The sequence below is a fragment of the Hibiscus syriacus genome, unplaced genomic scaffold (genome assembly GCF_006381635.1).
Source record: "Hibiscus syriacus cultivar Baekdansim isolate YM2019G1 unplaced genomic scaffold, ASM638163v2 tig00111582_pilon, whole genome shotgun sequence".
Taxonomy (NCBI): Eukaryota; Viridiplantae; Streptophyta; class Magnoliopsida; order Malvales; family Malvaceae; genus Hibiscus; species Hibiscus syriacus.
In genome coordinates this window covers 5,183,255-5,206,709 of record NW_024063126.1, presented here as the reverse complement: position 1 = coordinate 5,206,709, position 23,455 = coordinate 5,183,255, and the positions used below count along the sequence as shown (strand labels likewise).

At 33.5% G+C, this 23,455-nt stretch overlaps 1 long non-coding RNA gene across 1 annotated transcript; it reads right to left on the bottom strand.

Moving 5' to 3' along the window:
• Nucleotides 1–398: 398 nt before the first annotated feature.
• On the bottom strand, nt 399–818 carry LOC120165333. Its single transcript, XR_005519803.1, has 3 exons — nt 756–818; nt 570–671; nt 399–444 (listed from the first exon to the last, which is right to left on the bottom strand). It is a non-coding gene; the product is annotated as an uncharacterized LOC120165333 (long non-coding RNA).
• Nucleotides 819–23,455: the final 22,637 nt, after the last annotated feature.

Here is a 23,455-nt window from a genome sequence, read left to right as displayed (position 1 = left end):
ATGACTTCAATATAGATGAGTTTATGCATATAAATGTTTCACAAGAAGTGTTGTTTTGGCCAAACATCTTTGAACAGTTTTGAACCGTCTACAGCCAATAAGGATAAGGTCTATATAATAGAAAGAAAAAAGTTTACCTCCCATGCATAGTGTGATATAGTAAAATCAGTACGGGAAAGCTTTGGTTTAATGAAACGCTTATTATTTTTGAAAGTCTGCTACAACTTCTGGGCAAAAGTTTCATGGGTAGACTTGGGGAACATGCTGCATTAATGAAGATTAACTCAAAAAGATTAGCCAAATGAAATAATATGATCCATGAAAATGTATATCAAAGTAAATGAATTAACCAAGCATAAACTTGTATTGTAATAATTTTGAACCAAGAATTAACCAAAGCAACATACCAGCTTCATCTAAAAGAGCAATTATTCCTCCAGGCTTCTGTAATATATTGGATTAAACAGAATGACATATCAGAATAAGTGAGAATTTCAATATGACAGAACAAGAAAGATGCAAGTCTATTAGCTGGTACAAAAGGAACATATGAGAAACAAGCTATAAACCTTATCAATTAGGTCCAAGACATCTTGGTTATCAACGAACTCGATGTAGCTCCAATTAATTTCTTCTTTTCTATATTCTTCTTGCTCCATTTTGAACACATGCTGCAAATACATATACAATATACAATAATAAGTCTTATTATATCACCAAAATCATGGCCAAACCAATTGATGACCAAATCTAACCTGATTGAAATGTTGCTGTAACTTTTCATTTGTGAAGTTGATACAAAACTGTTCAAAGCTGTTTGGAGCGTCACAAGTGAAGCTTAGAATTTGTGTGCATTGTGTGAATTTTTAAATTGAATTCTTCAAGTTATATATTACTTTAATTTTCAATATCTGAGAATTTTGTGTACCCTTTCTGCATAAGTTCAATATATATAAAAGTTAAAATTTCTAACAATGTGCAGTGTGCTAAAGTGGTCTCACTCGTTGGTTTGGGACTTTAGAAATATCAGGTTCATCATACACTTCATATTTTCTAATCTTCATGTCAGTTTATATCTGAAGTATTTATTTCTCTCTTTTTGATATGTATCATGACCTTAGAATTTTCTATTTGTCTTGATCTTCATGTCCAGATTAACAAGCATATCACTGCTTCCTATGTATGAGTAGTATGAAATTCATTCGGTGTTAAGTGACTCAAGTTAAAGCCAAACAAAATCTTGAAAATATGTCGAGTCAGAAGAAGATGTTAAATAAGTTCAAGATTTAAGTGTAACAAAAACAGAAATTACAGTATTTATCTAATGTCGATCTGATTTATTATGCCATCATGCTAATATAGTTACTATCTATTTTTTGTTTCTTTAAGATAGGAAACTTTGGTATCGTAAAGTTTTGATTTTCTTCAAGTGTTGACATTATTATGCTATTTCAGATGTTATGGTTCTATTGTATGTCTTTATTTTAACTTTAATTATATTTTTTGGTAAGTCCAGATTTAGGGTTTGAGACAAACAGACCCGTTTCAGCGTAGATTCTTTTATAGTTGGTTCTTCATATATATATCGACTTCAATAACAGTTCTTACTTATCAACATGTCCAATGTTCGTGGGTCCAAGTCCATGATATTTGACTTTAATTTCATAGTTGTATACATGATTCATAGTTAATTTCACTTTGTGTGTTTGTTTTGGTTTCGACAATGGAAATGAGTTGCCTTTCAATAACAATGTAAATGAAAACTCAGCTAGTGTTATTTTGGAAACACCTTTCGGCTTATGCTTAGGTTCTAACTTTCTCTATAATATTAGTAATTAACATTTGAAATTGATATTCTAGAAATACGAAATGGATAATTGTTTGATGGATTTCTCAAGGTAAGATACGGACATCGAAATGGAGTCGAAACTTTTCTAAATTTAGCTTTTGTGAATGCAAGCCAAGAAAATATGATTCTTTGCCTTTGTAAGAAGTGTTCTAACGTTAATTGGCACATTCGTGAAGTTGTGTACGAGCATCTAGTTGTTTTTGGATTTGTTCATGGGTATAGAAAATAGATATTTCATGGAGAGTTTATATATGATAGATATTCTTCCACGAGTTATTCGACTTATCTTGCTACTTCTCACCATCGATATGTTAGAGAAGATGACATGGAAGGATGTTGCGAGATGCATTTAATATGCACAATCATCATCAATCTGTTACAGAAAATGATTGTGACGATGATGTTAATTATTTCACAAAGATGGGAAGAAGTGGATGTGTTGAAGAGCCAAATGGAGAAGCGGCAAAGTTTTACAAGTTGCTTAATGAAATGAATGAACAACTTTAGGAGGGATCAAAATATTCAAAGTTGTCTTTCTGCATTCGTCTTTTCCACTTAAAATGTTTGGGAGGGTGGACTGGTAACTCTTTTTCACAATTGTTTGAGTTTTTAGGAGAAATGTTTCCTTTTGCAAAAATATGAAGAAAATGATAAAAGATTTAGGAATTGGGTATGAGAAAATTCATAGTTGTCCGAATGATTGTATATTGTATTGGGGTGATAAAAAAAATCAGGAGTCTTATCATGTATGCGGAAAATCTGGATGGATGACTAGGGACTCAGAAAATGTGAGTGAGGATGAAGATAAAGAACGATCAAGAAAAAATCCGGTAAAGATTCTGCGATATTTTCCTCTCATACCTAGGCTACAAAGACTTTTTATGTCCACCGAGACTATTGAGTCCATGAGGTGGCATCATGATGGAAGAACCGATGACGAATTATTACTACATCCTGCGGATTCTTTAGCTTGGAAGTCATTTGACAACAAGTTTCCAAGTTTTGCGAGAGATCCTCGAAATATCAGGCTCGGTCTTGCAACTAATGGGTTTAATCCTTTCAAAATCATGAGTACTTCGTATAATACTTGGCCTGTTATACTTTTTCCATACAATTTGCCTCCGTGGATTTGCATGAAACAATCATATTTTATCTTATCCATGATAATCCCTAGCGAGAAAGGTCCTAGAAATGATATTGATATTTATATTCAGCCACTTATTGAAGAGTTGAAAAAGTTATGAGAAGGGGTTGAAACATATGATGTGTTGAACAAAGAAAACTTTAATTTACGCGCGAATTTATTATGGCAAATTAATGATTTTCTAGCGTATGCAAATTTATCTGGTTGGAGTACCAAAGGTCGTTATGCTTGTCCTTGTTGTGATGCACAAACATGTTCGAATTGGTTGTTTAATTGAAAGAAGTTCTATTATATGGGACATCGTCGGTGGTTAGTTGATAATCATAGATTTAGAAGTCAAAAGAATATGTGTGATGGTACTGAAGAGTTTCGAAAAGCTACTGAACAAAAATCCGAGTCTAATATATTCTCCATGTTGAAACATATCAATTTTACTTATGGAAAGATTAATCAACCACTGAATACACGATCAAAGGAAAAATGCAAAGAAGGTGTAGGATTGTGATGTTGACCACCAGAGTGATGATGAGTCTGAAGAAGAGGATGATCCAAAAGAGGTAGACTTGTGGAAAAAGAGGAGTATATTCTTCGAGTTGACTTATTGGAAGGATCACATTTTGAGACAAAATCTTGATGTAATGCATATTCAGAAGAATGTTTGTGAGAATATTATCGAGACCATTCTCAATGTCAACGGAAAATCTAAAGATAATCTAAAGTGTCAACTTGACATCAGAATTCGACATGATCTTCATCCGCAATTACATCCTAATGGAAAATATTTCTTGTCACCTTCTACTTTTGCTCTTTCGAAGAAATAAAAAGAAGTGTTTTGCACAGTGTTGAAGGATATAAAGGTCCCAGATGGGTATGCATCAAAAATATCTCGATGTGTCAGTGTTAAATATCAAAGACTTTATTCTTTAAAGTCACATAATTATCACATATTAATGCAAGATTTACTGCCAGTAGTTGTACGCGGTTGCATGTCGAGTAAGGTGACATCTTGTATCATGGAACTTTATAATATAATGAAAGATATCTGTGGGAAAGTTCTGATGGTTGAAGAACTTGAGAAACTACATGATCGAGCCGCCTTGAATTTATACAACTTGGAGAAGATATTTCCACCTTCATTCTTCACAATTATGGTGCACCTGCTAATTCATCTTCCTCACGAAGCAAAAGTTGGTGGACCAGTTTTCTATCGATGGATGTACCCTATAGAGAGGTGTAATTGAATTATATGTTTTAAATGACTAGTGATTATACCTTTTCATAAAACCTATTTGCATAGTACGTTGTTTTGTGTATAGGCTCTTATGCAAGTTGAAGTCTTACTGTCATAATAAGCGTTATCCGGAAGGATTAATTGCTGAAGGGTATTTGGCAGAGGCATGTATGCCATTTTGCTATAGATATTTTGGAAGATGTTGAAACAAGATTGAATAGACCAAATATAAATAATGTGTTCAGTACAAATGACTTACCTCATACTTATTTGTTAGGAAGTTATGGTGAACCACTCGGGAAAGTTGAAATTGCAAACTTAGATGATACATCTTGGGTACAAGCACACCGATATGTTCTTTTCCATCACGATTCAATAGATCTCTTTAGCACATAAGTTTTACGGACTCAATCCTAATGAAATTTCATAATCTTTTATATTTATCATTCTTTAACGACATAATACACTTTATAGTGAGTTTAAATAAGTCTTAGTATCTCGTGCACGCTCCCGAAGATTACATCAGCAAGAGATACATAAGTTATTCACAGAAACTTTTCATGAATGGTTAGGTGAGACGGTAAACAACTAAATCAGTCCACATAGTTATAAATAATATAGAAGTCTTGTTTTTTTATATCGACGTCAATGCAAATTAATCATTATTCATGTGTAATAGGTTTGGAATGGGAGAGAAGCTAGTGAAGATGTTAAATGACTTTCTCAAGGTTCGAATAGAATTGTTAAAAGATATAATGCCTTCCTTATTAATGGGTTCAAGTTTCACATGAAATCTCGTGAAAGATTAAGGAGGACACAAAATTGTGGAGTAGTTGTTACTTCTTAAACTAAAAGTTATGCTAGTGCTAGGGTCAGAGGGAGATTTAGATTATTATGGAATTCTTACGGACATTATTGAGTTAGATTATTACGGAAAATTAAATGTTTTGTTATTTCAATGTGACTAGGTTGATGTAAACACTACTCGAGGCATAAAAAGGGATAAATTCAGTTTTACAATGTTAAATTTATCTCGATTAATTCAAACTGATAAACGATTGATGGATGAGCCATATGTATTTTCTTCTCAATTGAAACAAGTTTTTACTATCACAATCCAATGGATGAGGGTTGGTATGTTGTGCTCCGTAATACCCCCAGAGACTTGGTAGACATCGGAGATGGAAGTAGCGATGACATTGAAACAAGATCATAATCTTTACCTTTTGTAGCACAAAAATTAGATGAAACTATCACTAATACTCCACAATTTCAATGGGTTCGGGAGGATGTTGATGAAGATATTTATGACAATTGATATGACATAAGAATGTAGTAAGATTTTATATTTTAATTTATTCATTTATAATAATATAACTTATAACATGTTGTCCTTCAATATATTAATTAATTAAACTGTTTTCTTACTAAAAGTGTTGTTTGTTTATTATAGTTATCATGCCCAAGAGAAAAATAAGTGATTTATGGATAGTTCGAGCTTCTCAAGAGTATGAACAAACAAATAGTGAGGACTCAAATGTTGTTGACTCTTCGAAAGTTCCTATTACTGTTGAAGAAGCTGTAGAAATTCAAGGTAATGTTCGACACTTTCTTTAATTGTTGGTTCATTTTGAAAACTTACATTTAATTATTTGTTATATAGTTGAAAATGCTATAACAAGCAAGACTAGAGGACATACAACGTTGAAGGAATTATACTAACTTTCTCTTGGGCACTATGTGAAAGTTTCAAGAAATGATGTCGATCAACCTATTGGCCCAGAAGCACACCTTTTATCCGGTTACTTAGGCATGTTCACACGTAATGATAATCTTTTATCGATCAATTATGAGGCATGGCGTGAAATGCCAAATAGTAACAAAAATCAAGCTTTGGATTTTTTAAGGTAATAATGTCATTATAATAGATAATTCATAATAGTTCAATATTAATTTATACTTACTTTGAACACTTATGTTATGTGTAGAAGAAATTTTCTTTAGAGGTCTCTGACGATTATTTGAAGTAAGCGTTAGGGAAGAGATGGAGAGACCACAATAGTTCATTAAAAAAGAAATACTTCAAAAATTATCTCAACCTTAAAGAAAAGCTACAAACTATCCCACCTGGAATGCTCAGGTATCAATGGGAAGATACAATCAGGTTTTGGAGTTCACATAAAAGACATGTATGATCAATTTTTCAATAATAATATTAAGGAATTATAATATTGACTTTATAAGTGGTTGTTTGAGAGCATGTTGGTGTTGCTAGCAGGCAACAACAAAATTTTACTCACATAGTTGGATCGAAGAGCTTTGTTTGTATAGCTAATGATGAGGTATTATAGATTATTCACATAGTGATTTACAGGTGGTAGACAAAAATTAATTATATTATTCTACATTGTAGGAAAATACATCTGGTTTTAAAGTTGGATAAATCAAACTCTTTGACATGACACATACAAAAAAGGATGACACTCCTATGACTGCTAAAACTACAGAAATTATGGTACTTTTTTGGACAGAGGATTTGAATTATGTTATATTTATATCTATAGTATGACATTCTTATTTGAAATAATTATTTAATTTATTATTAGGAAAAATTGAGGGATAAAAGGGTAGAGTATAAAGCTATGACTTCAAGTCATGGTATTATTAATGCGGATGACATCGAAAATCAAGTTATTAATGACGTTTTGGGTCCTGAAAGATATGGTCGGGTTCGCTGTCCAGGATCATTCGTTACTCCCACGAAATATTTTGGATCCAGTTCATCTCAGTACATGTCATCACAGACTCGGTCTTCCCAATTAGAAGTTAGTCGTTTAAAACAATAGTTGGCTGAAATGGATCAAAAAATGACTAACATGAAATCCGAAAATGAAGCGAGGGAAGTAGAGAGAGAAGCAGCATATTAGCAGAAATGTCAAGAATTTGAAAATCGACTAGAAGCTATGATGCAGATTATACGAAAACGTTAACCTCAAAGTCCACCATCTTAGGTCTTATTTCAGTTATATGCTTTGTTCATTCTACTTAACAATGTTGAAGTACATTACATATTACGTTAATGTAAAATTTGATTTACTATAATGGATTTGAAATTGGTTGTTATGGAATTAAAGTTTGTTGTTATAGATGTCATGTTTATTGGATAATGGTACAAGTTGAAAAGGAAAATTTGGGTAATAGAAGAGCGGAAATCAATGGTTGCAAAATTTGTGTTAATTAGCAGCGTTTGTATAAAAAGCGCCGCTAAATACATAATCAATATCGGCGTTTTACAAAAAATGCCACTAAAGTTTTAGATAATTTGCGATATTTATAAAAAAAACCACTATAGAATTGTAAATAGCGACGCTATATGTCATAACCTTTACCGACATGTTTTTATAACAAACGCATCTATATCTCACAACATTTTTTATAACAAACGCATCTATATCTCACAACATTTAGCGACAGTTTCTTACAAACGCCACAAAAGGAAAATATATATAGCGGCATTTCTTAGAGAAAATAACCTCAGTGACCAAAAATGCCTTATAATATACGATTTTAACCAACTTTTTTTGGATTTGCCAAAATGACCAACTAAATCGCAATGCGATCGATAATTCGCAACGCGATATCCGGTATCGCAAATCAGTTTCCAGATTCGCAACGCGATTCTGACTATCACATTGCGAGTTTCCAAATTCGCGTTGCGATTTTCCTAATTCGCAATGCGAATACGTAAATCGCAATGCGAATACATAAATCGCAATGCGAATACGTAAATCGCAATGCGAATACATAAATCGCAACGCGAATCTGACTATCGCAACGTGATTATGACTATCGTAACGAGATTCTGACTATCGCAACGCGATTCTGACTATCGCAATGCAATTCTGACTATCGCAATACTGAATTTCAAATTCGCAACTCGATTTCTGAATTCGCAACAGGTTTTAGTTTCGCAACACAAATGTTTTGGGTATATAACTACGCAGCAGCAGCAACTCATAACCTAAATCCCTAAATCGCAACTCATTTCATCTCCATCTATCACTCTCTCTGGCGACATCCATTCCTATATCCAATGACATCCTTCCCCATCCGGCAACAAGTTTTAGTTTCGTAGCTCGTTTGTTTAGTAAATTAATTTACAATAATGAAATCATCTAATGTTGATCATGTTTGGATAGATTTGTGTTTTTGAGGGTCATGGGAGAATGTTCATGGTGTTTTACAATATATGCCTTTACCCATGAATCTTCAACTAAAACTGTCATTAAAAAAGTTAACTTATGAAACTCTAATGTTACGTGTTGCAAATAAATAGAATTTAGAGCCCCTAAGTGGATTTAGGCTATCTTATCAGAGAAATGGTAAAGTTTATTTGTTAACCGACAATGAAGATGTTGAACAATTCATTGCTAACATTAGTGTTTCAAGTGATGATGTTACATTGTATGTTGTTGAACCTAGAAGTAGTGAAGTTGGGTCAGTAGCGGGTAGTAATCAACTAAGTTTTTCAACCCCAGTTTATGGTGCTCAAAATTTAATGGTTCCACCACAATTTCATCACCAAGCAAATATTGTTTCACCACATTTCCAATACCAAACACAATCTCAAAACCCACAACCTTTCCCTATTCCAAATCCCATTCAACTTTCAGCACCGAATTCTGGTTTTCGTATTGACCAGTTAGACGATGATGAGCCAACAGAAAAAATTGTGAGTACTAGTCAGTATTCAAAATTTGATCTTAGTCAATACCCGGACTTTGATCTTGGTCAATACTCAGATTTTGATGATTTTTCAGAAGAAGAAATAGACCCTGCGTGTATGATTTTGATATTGGTCAATACCCAAATTTTGATGATGAAACAGCCGTTGCAGAGGAAGATGTTGTTGATGATAATGAGGAGGAATTTACGACTGTAAATGAACATGTTGAACATCCATTCTGTAATTCATATAACCCTGAAGAAGAAAAAGAAGAAGAAGAAATCCACAAAGAAAAGTCCCCAAAGAAAATGCCACGGGAGTATAACTGGAATATGCCATAATTACTTCAGATACCGGAAGAAAAATTGGTAAAGATAACAGTTGATTGTTACACAAAAATTATTCGTATCAAGAAAGATGATTGTTTTGATACAAAGGAAGACTTGAAGATAGCTTTGTATACGAAATGTGTGGAAGATGGCTATCAACTAAAAGTTAACAAATCAAGCAAAGATCGTTTCGAAACAAGGTGTATGATTGACAAAAACTGTACGTGGCGTATGATTGCAAAGAGGATAAAAGATTACGAAATGTTTCAAGTTAGGACTTTTATTGATAAACATACATGTTCAAGAACCCAAGTTTTTCCTCACCATAGACAGACAAACAAAAAGGTGTTGGGTGGTTTTCTAGTTGAGTTAATGTTTTTGAATGGCAGGGTATATCGGGGACATGAAATTATGACTGACATGAATGCTCGGTTCAAGATTAGTATCTCATATTCTCAAGCTTGGAGAGCTAAATGTTATGGCTTGGAATTGTTGAGGGGGTCGCCAGAAGCATAGTTTGCCCAACTGCTGGCTTATTGTCACAATTTAAAGCTGAAAAATCATGGGTCGATAACTCATATCAAAACAGATAGAGATGGACGCTTTGAGTTGCTGTTTATCGCCATTGGTGTTGCGGTTAGTAAATCAATATAATTTTGTTGACTCATTTTTGTTAGTTACATGCATTTCTTATTTAAATGATTATATTTCTTGTGTATATGATTTTGTAGATTTGTTCGTTTATTACTTGCTTGCGCCCAGTTATTATAGTTGACGGAGCACATTTAAAAGGTCGATACCTTGGAGTAAACTTATTAGCAGTAGCCATGGATGCTAATAATGGGATACTGCCAATAGCTTATGAGGTTGGTAAATCTGAAACCTCTGATTCATGGACATGGTTTATGGGGCATCTTAGGGATTGCATAGGTCCTATTAGCAATCTGACAATCATATCCGATAGGGAAAACTCAATTGACAACGCTGTTAGAAGGTGTTTCCCAGATGCTTTTCATGGACTTTGTGGTGTTCATTTGTATAGAAATCTAAAATCAAGGTCTGCTGGTATAAAAAATCACAAATGGACATACTGGAAGGCTGTAAAAGCTTATCGGGAAGTGGATTTTAATAAGCATATAAACTGTTTAAGATGGGTTTTGCCTCAGTGTGCTCAAACACTAGAAGATGTCGGGTTTGAAAGATGGTCAAGAGTACATCAACTTGGAGCAAGACATGGTTTCATGACGTCTAATAGTGCAGAATCAATCAACGCTCTAAGTCGTCATTCCCGGAAATTACCCATTACTATGTTAATAGAGTTTTTTCGAGCCTCTATTCAACAGTGGTACTACAAGAAAAGAAACCATGCAGGTATTATTTCTTTAAATTCGTAACTTATCATATATTTTACTAACTATTATTTATTTAAATTTACAGGAACATTGGAATATCGTGTTACACCGTGGACTGAAAAAAAAGATAACGAAACGTGTTGTGAAGTCAACGTCATGGAGAGTTGAACCATGTTCAAACACTTTGTTTGAAGTACTGGATAATAACTTAAATGGGCTTGTCGATCTAAATGCAAAGACGTGTAGTTGTATGAAATGGCAAACATCTGGTTATCCCTGTGGCCATGTTATAAACGTTGCTCTTAATCTAAACCAAGATGATTCAAGCGCATATGCTATGGATTGCTACACTACAGAAGTATATCGACAGACTTATGTCAAGATTGTCTACCCTATTCCATATCCTTCTGAGTGGGACATACTAGATGACTTACAAACAGTTTTACCACCAGCCATGGACAGAAGGCTACCTGGCTGACCAAAAAGTCACGATCGTATAACGTCTAAGGGTGAAGAGAAGAAGAGATCGACATGTAGTCGATGCAAGAAAAGTAGTCATACAAGGTTGACATGTGGATCACCAGTGCTTGACATGTGGATCACCAGTGCCATCACAATCATCTTTTCCTCTACCAAAATATGGATCCTCATCAAAATCCCAATCACAACCGGCTGCACCTTTGGGACTGTTAACTTAGGTGATTTTTAAATGCAAACGTGTATTATGGTATATTATGTATGAACTTTTAACATTTCAGTTAGGCATGTATTAGTAACTTGAGTTTGAACATTGCTATGATATGTTCAGTTGTTATCACTTATTAGACATTCATTTGACTATCGCAATGCGAATATGACTATCGCAACACGGAAATGACTATCGCAACACGGAAATGACTATCGCAATGCAGAAATGACTATCGCAACGCAGAAATGACTATCGCAACGAGAGAATCGCAATGCGAAATGAAAATCGCAACGAGAGAATCGCAATGTGAAAATGAAAATCGCAACGCGAATTTAGTTTCGCCTCGTTGCGATAGTCATTTTCACGTTGCGATAGTCTGTTTTGCATTCAACTAATGCAGATTGAAATCAACAAATCAACTATTACATTTCAATCAATTAAACAAGCACAAATAATAATATGTACACATCAATTAAACAATCACATTTACAAATCAATTAAAAATCAAAAATAATAATAAGAATTATTTCCTCATCAATTATTGAATCAACTTTGCACCCATACATCCATTTCACGCAGCTCACTTCAGGATTAACCTGCAGAAACCAAACATTGATCAACAACACTTTCTACACATCTAAACCTACAAACAGCAATTATTGAATTCTAGCTACTTAACCAACATTTTCAAACCAAAAGAGTATATATGTTTAAACACTTGTATTTGACTTACAAATTGTTTATGGACACTTTCATAATGCGGATCCAGGTAGGCAGCGTCTCGCATATCATTCTAGCCATAAAATGCCAAAACCACAAGCCTACTGCACCTATCTCTATCGGGGGAGGTAGAACTGTGTACTTCCTATCGTCAAATGCTCCAAGCACATGCTACGAGAGGACCACAATCCTCTCTGGCTTCCTTCGTTTGTTGTGGCGCGATCTCGTCTCTGATAACTGTAACATTGAACTTCTTTGGCTTATTGTTTCCAGAATTAGTCCAATAATTAATTGCATCCAAGAATTTAGCCAAATGAGAGCTCCATCCCTTAATAATATCTCTCAAATCAGACAATGATATGTAATTTATCATGCTGTCATATACTATTATCTTTAGGGATGGGAGCTGAAGCTCGACGAGAAGCCAATGAGTACGTTCCAAAACAGGGATAAACACCTGCATCAAAATGTAATAATTCAAATTGCGCACTTATTTATGAACACCTTTAAAATATTTAAACAAATAAATACTAACCTTATCGACCTCCCACCATGCAGGATAAAGTTTAGCTTGTCCATTAGCCAACACATATGATTCTTGTCGTTGATTCTTCAAGTGAACTATGTGAAAAGACATCGACATAATTGTATATCGCATTTTTTTTATATTTTTCTTCAATTTCCTTACAATTAGAAGACGTGTCACCCATGCATCAATATGATGTTTTACAAAAAAGAACATAATCGAAATAGCCGTTGTCTTCACCCCTAATAATACACCCTACCAAGACCGTTCAATCAACAAATGCATATCATCGTGAGTTGTATATGCCAGCGTAACACCCTTGGCTCCGCTCATGTAGATAAAAATCAACTGCGGTCTTAGCCCAAAGGGTATTATCCAGAATTGTTTCCAGTAGTTGTTTCTTCTCCACTTCATCTGCCGGAATGGTACTGGCCGGTAACTTATACAAAAGCCAACAGTCATCCATCATGTCTGGCACGTGAGGGGACTTCTCATTAATTCGATATATTACGCCGTGTGAATCTGGCTCTAGAATGTTGGGAGGGACCTCTTCAACGATGACAGTGGCCTCTTGAACGGTGGGAGGGGACTCTTGAGGGATGATAGGGGCCTCTTGAACGATAGGGGAGGCCTCTTGAACAATGACAGGTGAGTCGGGCTTTTTCTTACGGATTCTTTGCACTATTGGGGTGAACGGAGATGTAATGGCACGTGCACGCCATCTGATGCATGAACTCCGTCTTGCAAGAAAACCCGAAGTGAGCATCCACCTTAGCGGGCCGCTAAAAATAATTAATACATAAATCAGTAAATAAACAGACATGATATTAAACATGAAACAAAGACAATATATTCAAACTTGCACGGTATTCACCCAAGTCATTATTATATCATTGTTCACAAAATGCATCGATAACATTCCAGAAGTAAGCACTTATATAAACATTTAAAAGGACAACATATAGGTTTAGTGCAGGTTCAATGACAACATAAAGAGTAGTAGTTTATTCTTGAAACTTAAATTTTCAACACTGTGAAGTTAGTATTTGTCTTTTGGTTTAAGTAATGCAATTCATTCAAGTTTCAATTTGCAGAAGAAGAATAGAATCTGAAACTTAAAATTGCAAAGAGAAAATGACTATCGCAACGCGAAAATGACTATCGCAATGCGAATTTGACTATCGCAACGAGAGAATCACAATGCGATTTTCATTTCGCATTGCGATTCTTTCGTTGCGATAGTCAAATTCGCATTGCAATAGTCATTTTCGCGTTGCGATAGTCATTTTCGCGTTACGATTTTGTTGTTGCGATTTTCATTTCGTATTGCGATTCTCTCATTGCGATAGTCATTTTCACATTGCGATAGTAAACTATTGTTATTCTACAAATTAAAACTTGAATGGATTGCATTACTTCAACCAAAAGACAACCAAAAACAAATACTAACTTCACAGGGTTAAAGAATAAACAGTTAAACAGTATTGGCAGCAACCGAATGAATTTACTAAGCAATATAAGTGAAATTACGAGTAAATTTATCATCAAGTTAAATACGAAAAATATTAAACTTACCTCGTTGCGTAGAGTATGAACCTCGTTCTGCAACGATGCTACAATCTCACGTAGAGCTGCTACCTCACCACGTAAAGTAGACACCTCAACACGCCATGCACCATTGTCATCGCGTAAAGTACCGACCTCCTCACGCAAGGCATTGACCTCATTACGTAACTCCCCTAACTCATCCCGTGGAGGTAGAGGTGGAGGTGGAGAACAGGGGAGATAAACGTCGTGACATCTTTGTCGGTCGCCTATCATGAGGTGATGGTGGAGAAGAGGCTCGATGATGTGACAGAATAGGTGATAACTCTCATTGTGGAGGTGTATATTCGGGTCGATCAGGTGATGGCTCTGGGTGAGGTGATGGCTCTCGAAGTGGTGGCTGCTCATCATCCGTTCCATCAAAAAAATGCTTACTAGCTTGCCACCAATCAGTGGCAAGCTCAGCTTTCATGGGTGTCAGCCTCTGTAATGGAGTGTTGGCCTCCTAACAATATAAAAGCTCAAACAAAGTTAAATGTGTACTAGTAATAATTTGTTTATAAATATATGGTAGTATTTGTGTTAACTTACATTATTTATTGTAGTATACGGTAGTAAATCTTCCCATTGTTGCAAGGACCGTTTCCTCTTCCAGGAAATAGCCCTAGGAATATCATTAGAAGTTTTTAATGCATATGTCTGCATGGCGGGAAAGACCTCAAATATCCAAATCTACAAACAATATAATAACAAACATTAGTAATTGTTAAAGAATTAATTATAATTTTGGAAACATTATATAAAAATTATTACCTTAAAGGCCCAAATAAAGCCTGACAAAGTGTATTTGGAACCTTCACCACGCAAACTTTTTCGATCATCAAAGGCAGACGACAACTTATTCCATGTAGCTTTCCATAGATACGAACCCCATGGAAACAGGTTCCATGCATTTAGGTCCTCTACCAATTTAATTAGATCATTAGGAATAGGTTGTCGGGCCTCTCTGCCTAAAAAGATGGCTTGCAAAAGTATTAGAAGGCATACTCGGACAACAACATCGACGTCATCCATTTGAGTAAAACCATCTTTCTTATTCAATAATCTCGTCAAGTCTTCCACGTGTAAATTCGGCTTCTCCGTTGACAGCTCAGGAAAAAACTGGGAAAACCATGATAGGCGGGTAATATGTCTAGTGTACCGATCTACATCATCGTGTCCGAAGCGTAGACCGATGATTAAGCAAAACTCCTCCCGCCCAAAACACGTATACGCCGGTGGAAAATCAAACCGTATCTCTTCATCACGACGTTGTATAGTCTCTGGTAGATCGCTAGTCATGGTTTGAAGAAACAGATGGGTCAACATAGCATCTCTACCCGGATGTTGTACTTTCAGCCATGGCCCGAAGCAAGTATCCTCAAATACTTTTCTTTGTGCAGGTGAAAGCTTCGATGCAATTGTTTTGGCCAGGCTTACTTTATTTCTTAAGGTCAATTGAGCCGAATAAAAGTTCTGCAAAAACAATAAACATACCAAGTTAGATATACCAAAAACTACACTGTGAAGATATAACAATAACAATAAACATAAAGAGTAGTAGTTTATTCTTCAAACTTAAAATTTGCAACACTGTGAATTTAGTATTTGTCTTTGTTTTTTGGTTGAAGAAATGCAATTCATTCAAGTTTCAATTTGCAGAAGAAGAATAGTTTCTGAAACTTAAAATCGCAACACAAAAATGAAAATCGCAACACGAAAATGACTATCGCAACGCGAATTTGACTATCGCAGCGCAAGAATCGCAACGCGAAATGAAAATCGCAACGACAGAATCGCATTGCGATAGTCATTCTCGGTTTCAAATACTAAAATTGAAAGAAACTTGAATGGATTGCATTACTTCAACCAAAAGACAAAACAAAGACAAATACTAACTTCACAAGGTTAAAGACTAAACAGTTTAGCAGTATTGGCAACAATCGAATGAATTTAATAAGCAATCTAAGTGAAATGGTTAATCTATTATTGAAAACACCAGTAAACTTATCATCAATTTCAATATGAAAAACCTAATAATAATGCAAAAATTTCAAAATAAAAATAATTAAAAAAACTAACCCTCGGTGGTTGATTTGGTTGATTTTCCATTTCTGACCGTGAATGATTTCGTCGGAGATGGAGACTGATATCGTCGGAGATGGGGACTGATTTCGTCGGAGATGGGGACGGATGTCGCCTTAGAGAGTGAGAGATGGAGATGAGATTGAGTTGTGATTTAGGATTTTAGGTTATGAGTTGCGATTACGGGATATACTGTGGACGGTTCAGTGTTCCGATATATATTAATATATTCGTGTTTGGAATTTGAAAAAAATACGCGTTGCGATACGAATGGCGCTATGTAAATCGCATTGCGATAGTAAAATTCGCGTTGCGATTCGCATTGCGATTTACGTATTCGCATTGCGATTTACGTATTCGCATTGCGAATTAGGAAAATCGCAATGCGATAGTCAGAATCGCGTTGTGAATCTGGAAACTGATTTGTGATACCGGAGATCGCGTTGCGAATTATCGATCACATTGCGATTTAGTTGGTCATTTTGGCAAATCCAAAAAAAGTTGGTTAAAATCGTATATTATAAGGCATTTTTGGTCACTTAGGTTATTTTCTCCATTTCTTAACAAACGCCGCTAAAAGTCATAATCTTTAGCGGCGTTTATGAAAGAAACGCCGTAAAAACTCATAACCATTAGCGGCGTTTTAGACTAAAAATGTTGATACCTTTTGCGGCGTTAGTTTCAACAGCGCATTTGACAGCGTTTTTTTCCGCTACAATTGTTTTTAGCGATGCTAAAAAACACCGCTATATGACTAAAAAATGTCACTAAAAACCTATTTTGTTGTAGTGTTAATTGTCAACTCATATTTATGTTAATGAGTTAACGAGAGCTAACAGTCGAAGGAATAAAATTAAATGGATTGATAACGAAAAAGACTAACTACTTTTTAAAAAAAATCGGTGACTAAAATCAGACGAATATGTTTACGCCTATTATTAGATTACAAATAAATTACCTAATTTCAAAAATTCACAAATGAACCACACAATTAATAATAATAATAATAATAATAATAATAATCTCTTCTTAAGTTTGTATATTTTAATTGCTCCAATTCAGTGGTGGATATGGTTAAGATGCTTTCGTCGGCATTAATTGCGGCACCCTAGTTAGGGATGGGCATCTAACTCGAACCCGACGGGTTTCGACCCGACCCGATCGGGATCGGATCGGATTTTTTCTAAAAATATTTCGGGTTCGGGTCGGGTCGAGTTTTTTTTATGTGGTGTTCGGGTCGGGTCGGATTCGGGTTTAGGGTGAAAATAATCCGACCCGACCCGGGAAAAATATATAATTTTACCTTATATATTTAGGAATAATTACAATAATACCCTTCTATATATTATTTTTTTCAATTTAGTCACTGTTTTTATTGAATAAAAATAATTTTTTTATTATTTCGGGTCGGGTCGGATCAGGTCAGATTTTTTAAACTATCTATCGGGTCGGGTCGGGTCGGGTGAAAAACTAATTTTGTCGGGTCGGGTCACGGGTGGAGGTCCCCTTCTTCTCAGGTCGGGTCGGGTGGACCAAAAACCCGACCCAACCCGACCCATGCTCATCCCTAACCCTAGTCCCTTGCCACCCTACCGTACACGACATGTATACAAATATTTTTTTTTGAATAGAGGACACTAGTTTTATTAAAAGGAAAACACTCATAATTACAATAAATGTTTACAATCATAATTCTAAACTAAACATATGATTATGATATTTTTCTCTAACTATTAATACAAAAAATTACTCACTTGAGATCATACAAAACCATATGAGGAAAATTTAAAAACCCAACCAAAATGCTCGAACAAAGATAGATATGAAAGATCTGACTGCATCGACAAACGAACCACAAAAGAAAATGAAAGTTACCAAAAGAGCACTGAAAAACCATATATCAACTTCGAGCGAAGCGAGAAAATTATCTACGAACGCAATCTAAAACAAAACAAAGATGCAACTAATCTACAGTTAACAAGAGAAAATAGTTGAGGAAAAATTATGAATTTATTAGTATGCTACAATGGGTTTAAATACATGAAAAACGTAACAAATTGTTCCTAAAAGAACTCTAATTATCTCAGAGAACTAAGGAAGTAATAAAACACGTTATTGACTTCAGCTAAATAACTTATTCCTAGATTTCATGAACAAAATATTTACCAAGCAAAATAGAAATGTAAATAGATATTAATTAATTCTACTGAGATGCACTATTTTTAACACTACACCTTAATGCATACTCAGGGTCAATGACACGAAGAGCTGCTCTAAAGCATTCTACCAAAATGATTTGTTCGTGTTTTGGTTGATGTTACTAAAAGGATACTACAGTTCCTTCCTTCTAGCTTTTGTGTAAAGTGCTTCATAAAATCATAACCAAGCTTTTTGTTAATTTATTAAAACTCCTTCTCGAATAGGTCTCGCAAAATCAATCGAGTTTCGTGTCACGGAGAAATATAACAGACAATATTATTATAGCCCAAGAAGTTATTCATTCCATGAGCTTGAATAAAGGGTCCAATGCGTGGATGACAATTAAAGTGAATCTTAGAAAACATATAACTGACTAGAATGAGAATCCATAAGAAACCCTTGTGGAAGTGGGATTACCAGCTAGATTCATTAGCTGGACTATGCTTTGTGTTACTTTCGACTGTCTCTACCCAGGTTATGTGGAATGGGGATGTCTTGGATTGCTTTACTCCTTCACGGGGCATTCGTCCAGGTGACACTTTATCACCGAATCTATTTGTGTTACGTATGAAGCATTTGTCTCATGCAATTAACGATTGTGTTAATTCCGGGTCTTGGTGACAAATCCACCCCTCTCAAAATGGTCCCGCAATTTCTCACTTGTTATTTGTTGATGATCTAGTTCTTTTTGCCGAAGCTTCCACGGATCAGGTGATGGTTGAAAATTTATGTGTTTCTTCTTGCCATCGAATAAGTAAAGCAAAAACACAAATATTTTTCTCCGAAAATTGTGGTGTTACTAGGAGGAATGTAATAGCTCAATGCTTTGGTTGAGGCAGTTCTTAATCTGGGAAAATACATGGGTCTGCTTTTACTTCATAAAAGGGTGACTAATCATGTGTTTGTTTTCATTGTTCCACCTCTTCAAACCTCTTATGTCTGCGCCGCGCAGACATTAGGCTTCGCAGACCGTTTGTTTTTTATAAGACAGAAGCTCTTCTAACATCTGCGCGAGCTCTTATTGGTGCAGACATGGTTTTATGTCTTCAAAGGTCTTCAAACTTCTTCAAGAACAATTATAAAATATGGTTATTTATTAAAATAATTTTAAATAATTTAATAAGGTTATTTATTTTAGAATAATTTATTTTAAATAATTTATTATAAAATAATTTATTTTAAAATAAATTATTATAAAATATGGATTGATTTATTTTAAAATAAGTTATTTTAAATAATTTATTAGTATGGATTGATTTATTTTAAAATATGGATTGATTTATTTTAAATAATTTATTAGTATGGATTGATTTATTTTAAAATATGGATTAATTTATTTTAAATAATTTATTAGTATAGATTGATTTATTTTAAAATATGGATTGATTTATTATTGTAGTTGTATGGATTGATTTATTTTAAATAATTTATTAGTATGGATTGATTTATTTTAAATATGGATTGATTTATTATTGTAGTTGTATTGATTGATTTATTTTAAATAATTTATTAGTATGGATTGATTTATTTTAAATATGGATTGATTTATTATTGTAGTTGTATGGATTGATTTATTTTAAATAATTTATTAGTATGGATTGATTTATTTTAAAATATGGATTGATTTATTTTAAATAATTTATTAGTATGGATTGATTTATTTTAAATAATTTATTAGTATGGATTGATTTATTATTGTAGTTGTATGGATTGATTTATTTTAAATAATTTATTAGTATGGATTGATTTATTTTAAAATATGGATTGATTTATTATTGTAGTTGTATGGATTGATTTATTTTAAATAATTTATTAGTATTGATTGATTTATTTTAAAATATGGATTGATTTATTATTGTTGTTGTATGGATTGATTTATTTTAAATAATTTATTAGTATGGATGACTTATTTTAAAATATTGATTGATTTATTATTGTAGTTGTATAGATTGATTTATTTTAAATAATTTATTAGTATGTATTGATTTATTTTAAATAATTTATTAGTATGGATTGATTTATTTTAAATAATTTATTAGTATGGATTGATTTATTTTAAATAATTTATTAGTATGTATTGATTTATTTTAAAATATGGATTGATTTATTTTAAATAATTTAAGAGTATGAATTTATTTATTTTAAAATATGGATTGATTTATTTTAAATAATTTATTAGTATGGATTGATTTATTTTAAAATATGGATTGATTTTTATTGTAGTTGTATGGATTGATTTATTTTAATAATTTATTAATGGATTGATTATTTTAAAATATGGATTGATTTATTTTAAATAATTATTAGTATGGATTGATTTATTTTAAAATATGAATTGATTTATTATTGTAGTTGTATGGATTGATTTATTTTAAATAATTTATTAGTATGGATTGATTTATTTTAAAATATGGATTGATTTATTTTAAATAATTTATTATTGTAGTTGTATGGATTATTTAAATTTCAGTATTGTAAAACTAAAATTATTTAAATCTCAGTATTGCAAAACACTTTTAAGTTTAAAAAATCAGTTTATTTATATTTCAGTTCATTTTAGCAGTCTGCAAATGTTAAAAAAACAAACAGTCTTCTTCTTGCAGACTGTAGACTTTTGGTTCACCTCTTCTGCTGCAGATGCCTGCAGATGTGGTTAGCAGACTGCAGACCTTTTACCTCTGCAAAAAAAAACACCACCTAAGGCTACCTATAGGTATCTAATTGAAAAATTGGATCAAAGACTCTTCGGATGGGTGGCAAAGTCTAGTCAGGAATGTTATCGTGCATCCTAATTTAATCTGATGGTCCAAAGTATGAAATATTATCAGAATAATAAATAAGCACCATATTGATTATTTGATGTGTCGTCAAATTCAACCCTGAGAAAAAGATAAAAACGAAAATAACGGCAGAACGATTGAAATTGTACCAAAAGGCAAAGAAAAAAGTGTCATAAAAGTGAAACTATTAAAAATTAAAAATAAAAAGGGAAGCAATGATGTAATATAAAAAATAAGAGAAAAGTAAGAAATATCGACGATAGAAAATCAATATTAAGACTAGTGTCGCCATCAGTGAAGAAAAAAAAGGGAATGGAGCGGAGAAAAAAATCCTATGGAGTATGTATACAAAGATTTTCAAAGTATCATGGATGAAATTTTATATCTTTTAAAATAGAGATCAAAAATTAATAATCATTTATTATAAAAAAAATTCTTGACATATTTCAATATTTTTGTTTTAACTTGGCTATTCACACGAAAATTCAACCTATAATTTTATAGGCTTAAATGCACCATTGCCCCTAAACTATACTTTTTTACCAAGTTGTTCCTTAAAGTGTTTTTCAAAACGTTTTGCCCCCTAAAATTTAAATTGTTACCTCATTTGCCCCAAACCATTAACACTATCAAAAAACACACGGGTAAATTACATATTTAGTTACTCAACTATTTATACGGTTCTGTTTGAGTTACCCAACTTTTTTCCTTTAAAATCATCACTAAAATTAAGTTTTTGTTATGAGTTGGTCACCCAATTTGATTCAATTTATTTTTAAAATTTTTGATGTATAAAAAATGTAACCCCCTCAGACTGATGCGGATAACCCGATCCGATCCAGGGTGTCACATTAGGGCCACATGAGCGACCCACTGTAAAAATCTCAAAAAATTTAAAACTTTTATTGAAACATGTAAACTCATAAAATCATTTATAAATAAAAAAGTAGACTTTACAAATATTCAGAAATAAAACAGATTTCAGACTCGTATATAAAACAAAATACAACATACATGCCCCCTAATCACATGTACCATACTCTGTAAGCAACGTCGGAAGAACTCCCTTACTGAAATCAATAGATGCACTAGTACAATTCTTTTAACCTACAATGGTGAGTAACAGAGTGAGCTTTGAAATGCTCAGTAATACGGAACTACCAGATTATGCTATAGGACATGTAGATAAATGGAAAGCCATATAATTTCCTTATTGAAACAGACGTATACCAGTGTTCGGAATAATCTGGGGTTCCACTAGTAGTTCATCGAGTAGTAACCATGAAGATCTTATATCATAGGACGCGTTCATAGTATGACATTTTTATGAGATTGAATAGAATGTCTAGTGTGTTCCAACAATACGATAAAATCATAATAGGTACACTAATCAAATGATAGTTCAGTAAATCTCATAAATCATACTGTAGTGGAGCTTTTTAAACTCATAGTTTAAAACCATTGTATAAAGAGTTAACCTAAAGAACATCTTAGGGCCTGAAAGCCTATCCAAAAAAGTTTCGGGGCCTATCTAAGAACACATCTTAGGGCCGCAAGGCCTACCCGAGAATGATCTCAGGGCCGTAGAGCCTACCCAAGAGTCACATTAGGTCCATAAAAATTTTCCATCTTGATCAGATATGTACTTTATAAATCATTATCTCCAAGATACACTTTATACAGTGATACAATTCCATAAGCCATCACCATTAAGTCGGTGCATCATAAAACAGTAACCATAGATTTCAGTGTACCACATGTTAAAACAATAAAACAATTTATTAATATATCGGGAACACACTAGAGAATCCAAGTATTTTTCAGAGGCATTTTGTAGTTATCAGTATGGATAACATGAAACTTCTGAAATTTGATAGGATTCCAGGAACAAGATCCTACTGAAGAGAGTCAATCTCTAACCGATCTAATCAGACATTTAAGGTTGATACTTTAGAATTCCACTATGATTCATGTGCATCAGGAAAGTGTTCAAGAACCTTTATACAGAATAATTCTAGATTCAGATTTACTGAAAGTGATTCCATTACCCAAACAATCAGGGGTATTCAGGAACATACTTTGAATTCATAAGATTTCAGCCCAATTGAACCAAATGGGGTATTCGAAATATTTTCCTTCTACGTTACTTGCGTGTTCAGACATGACTGAAGTGATTTGAGATGAAAATATAGAAACGAAGATTCAAGACATTTACAATATATGTTGATCAATCGGATTATCA